Consider the following 8,271-nt stretch of genomic DNA (forward strand, 5'->3'; position numbering starts at 1 on the left):
TCAAACATGTCAGGTCTGCCCCGTTTAAGCCCGCATCCAATGGTCAAGCAGAACGGGCAGTCCAAACTATCATCAGAGCTTGAAACGTGTGACGGACGGTTCCCTGCAGACCCAGTTATCTCAGATTCTGCTCAACTACCGGACGTGACCCCACTCGCTTACCGGGGTTCCCCCAGCAGAATTGTTAATGAAGAGAGCACTCAAAACCAGGCTCTCCTTAGTCCACCCGGATCTCAATGATCACGTAGAAACCCGGCGTCACCGGCATAACATGTACCACGATCGCGCGGCTGTATCGTGTGACATTGAGGTTAATGACCCTGTATTTGTTCTTAATTACATGTCCCAAATGGGTTCCTGGCACTCTTTTAGCCAAGGAGGGGAATAGAGTGTTTGTCCATTCAGAAGTTTGACAACAAACGTGCAGAAAGCATTTGGATCAGACCAATCTGCGATTCACTGACAACCAAGAACAGTTTGAAGAGGACATTACCATCTATGATCCATCAACACACACCCAACCAGCAATTGACCTCGCTGTCAATCACGAGGATGAACCCACCATGCCGACAGTCCGATCAGACCAGACGCGCTGCAGTGCAGCAATGATCCGACCAACTCACCCATGCCAGGACTTCAACTCAGGCGATCAACCCAGGAACGCAAAGCACCAGATCACCTCAACTTGTAAATAACTTGTAGCTAAGACTTTGGGGGGGAGTGATGTTATGTATGTAAACTTTATAATAGTGTAAGACTTGCCATCAGGGGGCGCATCTGTTGGAGACCCAAGGGTCACCTGCACATCTCGTGCAATCAAGTATTAAAGGTTGTCTGCCATGCTGCTTCTTCACTCTGGAGTTTGATTAAAGAGACTAAGGTCTTGTGGAGTTATTCTGAACATAACACAAACCACTCACCCTTTTCACTGCTGTCGCTCTCCTACACCAGCTCGCGCTGTACTCTGAAGTGGTATGACGCCACACTGCCCAGGGGCCGCTCACCTTTTATGGCCCCGACCTGCCACTGGTGTGCAATATGTGTGCGCACCACATCCGTGCAGCAGAGTTGGTCTCCAGTCGTCTTGGTTAACCCTTGCCACTGGACCAGGACCAAGCTCGGTCAAGTCCGTGTGGTGGCTGGTGTGCACCAGCCACCACACATTAAAAAATCCATGCACGGGCATCTTCCACCCTTCAGTATATAGTTCAGGACCTGGAATATTAGGTCCTTCATTGAAACACCTGTGAACTCATTGAACACATCCCTTTTTGGTGTGGAAGCAAGTCATCCTCGATTCGAGGGACCGCATAAGAAGAAGAAGTATAAAATAAATTAAGCAAATGTAGATGGACTGAACCAGAATTCGAATTGACTGGGTTGTTTGTTTCATAGGGCCCAAATTTGGCCAGGAGATGCTCCGTTTTTTTGGAGCAACTTAGTTTTTCTGGAGTATCTTAAAAATCCCCATTTTGCACATTCAATTTGCGCCAGTGTAAGTGAGTTAGTTAGGATTTTTTTAGTTTAATTTAGTTTTGTTCAAAAGGGGGCGTTACCAGCCACCTACGCCTATTTTGGCCATTTAAGCCAGTTTGCACAGCTAATAGTTGCTCCAAACTAACTTAGGCCAGCGTATGTGGCCATTTGTGGCCGCACAGAAAACTCTTGCGGAGAGTTAAGAAATCAGCGCAGGTGGGTACTTAATGACTTGACTAAAGAATGTGAATAGGATCAGACAGCTATACAGGACATATGACAAACTTCGCAAAGTTAATTCACTATACAACAGAGGCATTCATGGAAGCTTAAACTACAAAAATAAAAGAAGTAAAGAGACAAAACATATTTACATAATTTTTTCAAAATTTCCAAATAAAAAATAGAAGTACCTCCTGCTCGGAATTCTTATGTTCTTATGTAGGAAAGTATTTTCATCAACAGGGTTAAGGAAAGTCTTGAGTAAGCTCATTAAAATTACTGGCTACACAGTTATCACCACCCCCCCCATCAAAACTCCCTTCCCCCCCTCCCCCCATCAAAACTCACCCTGCAATCAAAACTCCCCCCCCATCAAAACTATCTCCCACCCCCATCAAAACTCTCTTCCTTCCCCGCCCCCGCTCCCCCCCCAATCAAAACTCCTCACTAAATAAAGCACAACCATCAATAATAAATAAAAACCTTCCTAACTCGACCTGGGAAGTCAGCGGGCCGGCCGGTGCGGGAGGCCATTCGGCCGGGGATAGGGGCGGGACATCGGATCCCACGCTGCAGAGGAGCTACTGCGCATGCGCGAAACCTCCAGTGCGCATGCGTTGAGCTGTCGGCACTCTTTGAAGTGCAGGGCCTTAGCTTCACCCCCTAATTGAATTGCCACGCTGCGCCAAGCCACGAGAGAGGCCACAGAGCGGCCAGAATCCGCGGACAACTTTTTGCCGCCGTTTTTATCCTAGGAAGTCGGTGCATCGTACGTGAGTGCACCGAAAAAACGGGTGGGCCAAATTTGGGCCCTCAATACTGATCTTGTTGTTACAATTGGATTTATATGTCATAGGGAAACAATTCAGAGAACTACCGCCTTGTCTGAGGTAAATGTGAATTGTGCAGCCACACTGCATGCAGGGTTCATTGCAGTACGAGATAATCCAAAATGAATGGTCAGTATTGGCAATATGTTAGCAAGTCTTGCACGGGAATCCCCACAAGGGCAACTCCTGACCTTGGCTGTGCCATCAGGGCGAGGACAGCAGAGGCTTGATACTTTCTGACAAGCACAGCAGGGAAATTACAAGTGAGCCTCCTACCCACCCTCTCCAGCTGCTGTGGTGCATCCCCTAGTGGTTGACTCAGGAGCTGCATGCTCGCAGTTTGAGAACAGATTATCATGACCAGGGAATTGATGTGCATCATAGGTAGGAACCAAAAATAAACGGAGAAAAATAAATTAAAACTGGAGGAATTTTAAAAAATGACGCAGAATTCCCAGGTCCAAATTTATAGCATAATATTATAGCCATGCACTGTGCTAACGTGGCTGTTCAGGTGTTTTTTCACACAGCCCTCATGCAGCGTTTACAGAGAAGTAACTGAAAGCTGTGGAACATATGTATGATAGTGAGGTTTGTGTCTCAACCTGCTCTAATAAAATGGGGGAGAAAAAGAAGACCGGTTAGCCTGACATCGGTAGTGGGAAAAATATTGGAATCAATTGTTAAAGATGTAATAGCAGCGCATTTGGAAAGCAGTGACAGGATCGGTCCAAGTCAGCATGGATTAATGAAAGGAAAATCATGCTTGACAAACCTTCTAGAATTTTTTGAGGATGTAACTAGTAGAGTGGACAAGGGAGAACCAGTGGATGTGGTGTATTTGGACTTTCAAAAGGCTTTTGAAGGTCCCACACAAGAGATTAGTGTGCAAAATTAAAGCATATGGGATTGGGGGTAATGTATTGAGGTGGATAGAGAACTGGTTGGCAGACAGGAATCAAAGAGTAGGAATAAACGGGTCCTTTTCAGAATGGCAGGCAGTGACTAGTGGGGTTCTGCAAAGTTCAGTGCTGGGACCCCAGCTATTTACAATATACATTAATGATTTAGACAAAGGAATTGAATGTACTATCTCCAAGTTTGCAGATGACACTAAGCTGGGTGGCAGTGTGAGCAGTGAGAAGAATGCTAAGAGGCTGCAGAGTGACTTGGACAGGTTAGGTGAGTGGGCAAATGCATGGCAGATGCAGTATAATGTCGATAAATGTGAGATTATCCACTTTGGTGGCAAAAACAGGAAGGCAGAATATTATCTGAATGGTGACAGATTAGGAAAAGGGGAGGTGCAATGAGACCTGGGTGTCATGGTACATCAGTCATTGAAAGTTGGCATGCAGGTACAGCAGGCGGTGAAGAAGGCAAATGGCATGTTGGCCTTCATAGCGAGAGGATTTGAGTATAGCAGCAGGGAGGTCTTACTGCAGTTGTTCAGGGCCTTGGTGAGGCTACACCTTGAATATTGTGTTCAGTTTTGGTCTCCTAATCTGAGGAAGGACATTCTTGCTATTGAGGGAGTGCAGCGAAGGTTCACCAGACTGATTCCCGGGATGGCAGGACTGACGCATGAGTAAAGACTGGATCGACTAGGCTTATATTCACTGAAATTTAGAAGAATGAGAGGGGATCTCATAGAAATATATAAAATTCTGACGGGATTGGACAGCTTAGATGCAGGAAGAATGCTCCCGATGTTGGGCAAGTCCAGAACCAGGGGTCACAGTCTAAGGATAAGGGGTAAGCCATTTAGGACTGAGATGAGGAGAAACTTCTTCACTCAGAGAATTGTGAACCTGTGGAATTCTCTACCACAGAAAGTTGTTGAGGCCAATTCGTTAGATATATTCAAAAGGGAGTTAGATGTGGCCCTTACAGTTAAAGGGATCAAGGGACATGGAGAGAAAGCAGAAATGGGGTACTAAAGTTGCAAACATGATCAAGCATGATCATATTGAATGGTGGTGCAGACTCGAAGGGCCGAATGGCCTGCTCCTGCACCTTTTTTTATGTTTCTATGTTTCTATGCACGAAAAAATTGTGAAGAAAAGCCCACCAACATTACACTCATTTGCCTAAAATGAGATTATTAGACTAAATTGATTGCAAACATTCCAGACTGAATATGACTTACTTTTAGTCAGACTGACCCAGCCTCTGGACTGTACAGGCAGTTAAACAATAAAGATGAATAGCACAGAAGTCTTGTGAAGCATCTTGCATGTAAACTGAGAAAACATACATTGGTGTTCTTTGGAGGAATTGAATACTGCTCTCATACCTGGAAAGGCATTTCTCTCACATTCTTGGACAGATTAAAGGAAAGCTTATTGTATGTGCATTCTTTACCTTTAGCCTCTAGCTTCTCTCTTTTTCTTTCCCTTTCTCTCTCTCTGCAGCAATCTATTTTCTTGCTCTCATCTATTGGCATTATTGTGATCAATGCTCATCTGAACTTTCATCTTTTGTTCCTCCTAAGCTGCAAATATGTTGCACTCCAAGAACATCTTCCTTAAATCCTCTGTAAAGTTGAAATCAAGTCTTATTGTAGCCTACTCTACCCTAACTCATTCTTTGCTCCTGACAGAACAATTTGGGAATTTTTCAGAATACATCCAGAACTATAGTACTAAAAATAAATACATGGATAAAAGATGTTACCCCTTCCTTAAGCCCCATTGGAACGGATAGGCCTTACCGACCAAGGGCAGACGGTTGAGCCGACCCGTCCTAAATTGCCCCCAGGCCGGGGGCGATGGAACGGGTTTCCGTGCCACCCATCGGGCATGCACCAACCACATTGACTGGCGGTGACCCCCTTTCCGACCCCCGCGGGAGATTGCCCCGTGGGAGTGGCGCCGCCGCCGGTGGGTGCCACTGACAGCTTTCCCCTGCAGGAAGCGGTGTGTGCCTGGGCGCCACGTCCGCCCTTAAAGGAGACGGTGTGCTGCCGGTGCCTCCATTTTGTGTTAATTGCCGGCCCAACTCTGAGGTCGGCCCGACAATGGTGGCCGCGGGTTCGGCCGGGCTACCAACAGGCAGCCCCTCTTGGGTACTGGGCCACTGGCCTAGTCGAAACCCTCCCTTATGGCCCAGTAGGCCTAACTAAATTTATTGCAGAGCTCACAGCGGCCCTCCCCTTTAACTGAAGGAGAGGGATGTTGTGACGCATCAGCACAACGCGACACATCCATGTTGCACTGACGTTATCAGCGCGGTGCTGATGACTCGGAATGACGGTCAATCTGATCCAACAGCACTTCCGCCTGCTGACGACCCAACATCCACCCGACCCAAACAAAAATACCAAGACCTGAATTTCGCTTGAGTCTCCGCCCCATAGATTGGGGCGGAGAAAAATCTTCACAAACGGTGAGTGCTTAAGCTTAGTCAGGAGCAACTTCGGCCTTTAACTGATGAATGCCTTTAACTACTGCTTGCCTGGTTTACACTTTGCACTTGTGAATATGGAGCTAATTTACAGGGCTGAGTATTAAATGGCAAAGTAATTTGCTCTGATTATATTGCAGGTTAACATCTCCTACATCTTGATCTCAGTGTTGGCTAAGACTGTGAAACAGGAGCTTTGTGCCAGGCAGATGTAAATGGTTAACGTGAATCTGTCACCAAAAAAAAACTCCGAAACATATGTCAAGTAATTTAAGACATCCTGAACTGAATCTTGTTAGTTCTCGGTATGAAGCCTGGGAAATTATATGAAAACTAAATGTAATTTCTACCGGATATGTGGTACAAGCCAGGCAACGTCAGAAAACAAAGGGAACACTGGGTCCACAACCCCAATCGAAAGCTGCAGTTAACAGGGTTCATTCAGAAGGGGGAAACAGTGACTTACTGCTTCCAGATATCTACGAAAGCTACAGGTTACCAAAATCCCTACTTACAAACCCCTGAGCTTAACAGGTTATAATGTCAAATATGGTGACCGAAAAGCAGTCTGTTTCGCAACAAACAAAATTTTGAAATATAAACAGAAATATTCAGCAGGTCAGGCAGCACCAGTGGAGAGAGAAACAGAGGTAACGTTTGAGACCGATGACCGCTCGTCTGATCTGGAAAATGTTGCAGATGAAACCTGTTATATATGTGGACCTGTATTTATTCTGTACAGCCACCAGAGGGCTCATTCCTTGGAGTCCCAAGGGATCCCATAATCCCTTGGGAGCACAGGTATTTAAGGAGGCTTCACAGGTTGGAGAGGCACTCTGGAGACCTGCAATAAAAGGCGACTTCAACAAAGTGCATACCATGATAGCGCAAATGTGTCACGCGAGATTGAAATCAATGATCCTGTATTTGTTTTAAATTATGGACAAGGTCCCAAGTGGCTTCCCGGCACTGTCGTGGCCAAAGAGGGGAGCAGGTTGTTTCAGGTCAAACTTTCAAATGGACTCATTCACCGGAAACACTTGGACCAAATCAAACTCAGATTCACGGACAATCCTGAGCAATCCACCTTGGACCCTACCTTTTTTGATCCCCCAACACACCAGTAGCAACCAGCACCACGGTTGACCACGAAGCAAAACCCATCATCCACAGCAGCCCTGCAGGGCCCAACACACCAGGCAGCCCAATAAGGCCAGCTGCACAGCAGCCCAGCGAGGGCCCATCAAATGATTCAACAACACCAGCTTTCACACCAAGACGATCATCCAGGGCAAGAAGGGCCCCAGATCGACTCACATTGTAAGTAGTTAAACTATTGACTTTGGGGGGGGAGGGGGAGTGTTGTTATAAATGTGAACCTGTATTTACTCTGTACAGTCACCAGAGGGCTCATCCCCTGGAGTTCCAAGGGATCCCATAATCCCTTGGGAGCACAGGTATTTAAGGAGGTTTCACAGGTTGGAGAGGCACTCTGGAGATCTGCAATAAAAGACTACGGTCACACGTTACTTTGAGCTCACAGTGTTCAGTCTGACTCTTTCTCCATACACAACAAAACCGGTTTTAAGCAAGTGCAGAGCCAGGGAGAGAAGGGAGAGGAGGAAAGAACAAAAAGGAATGTCTGTGATAGGATGTAAGGCAGGAGAGATTAAATGACAAAAGGGATGATGGTGCAAGGCAAAAGGGGGTGGTAATGGGACATGTAAAGAAACAAAAAATGGGTCTAGAGGAGGCGTAAATGGCATCATCATCATCATAGGCAGTCCCTCGAAATCGAGGAAAACTCGCTTCCACTCTAAAAATCCAAAACGGGAATTACAGTCTCTGTCAAAGGTGGTTGAAGGAAAGGGTGGGTGGGGAGTCTGGTTTGCCACACGCTCCTTCCGCTGTCTGCTCTTGGTTTCTGCATGCTCTCGGCGATGAGACTCTAGGTGCTCAGTGCCCTCCCGGATGCTTTTCCTCCACTTAGGACGGTCTCGGGCCAGGGATTCCCAGGTGCCGGTGGGGATGTTGCACTTTATCAAGGAGGCTTTGAGGGTGTCCTTCAAATGTTTCCTCTACCCACCTGGGGCTCGCTTGCCATGTAGGAGTTCTGAATAGAGCACTTACTTTGGGAGTCCCGTGTCGGGCATGCGGACGATATGGCCCACCCAACGGAGCTGGTCGAGTGCATTTGATGCTGGGGATAGAACACAGATGTTGGTGCGTCTATCCTCCCAGTGGATTTGCAGGATCTTGTGGAGGCAGCGCTGATGGTACTTCCCCAGCGCTTTGAGGTGTCTACTGTATATGGTCCAGGTCTCTGAACCATATAGGA

The sequence above is a fragment of the Pristiophorus japonicus genome, chromosome 12, assembly GCF_044704955.1.
Source record: "Pristiophorus japonicus isolate sPriJap1 chromosome 12, sPriJap1.hap1, whole genome shotgun sequence".
Taxonomy (NCBI): Eukaryota; Metazoa; Chordata; class Chondrichthyes; family Pristiophoridae; genus Pristiophorus; species Pristiophorus japonicus.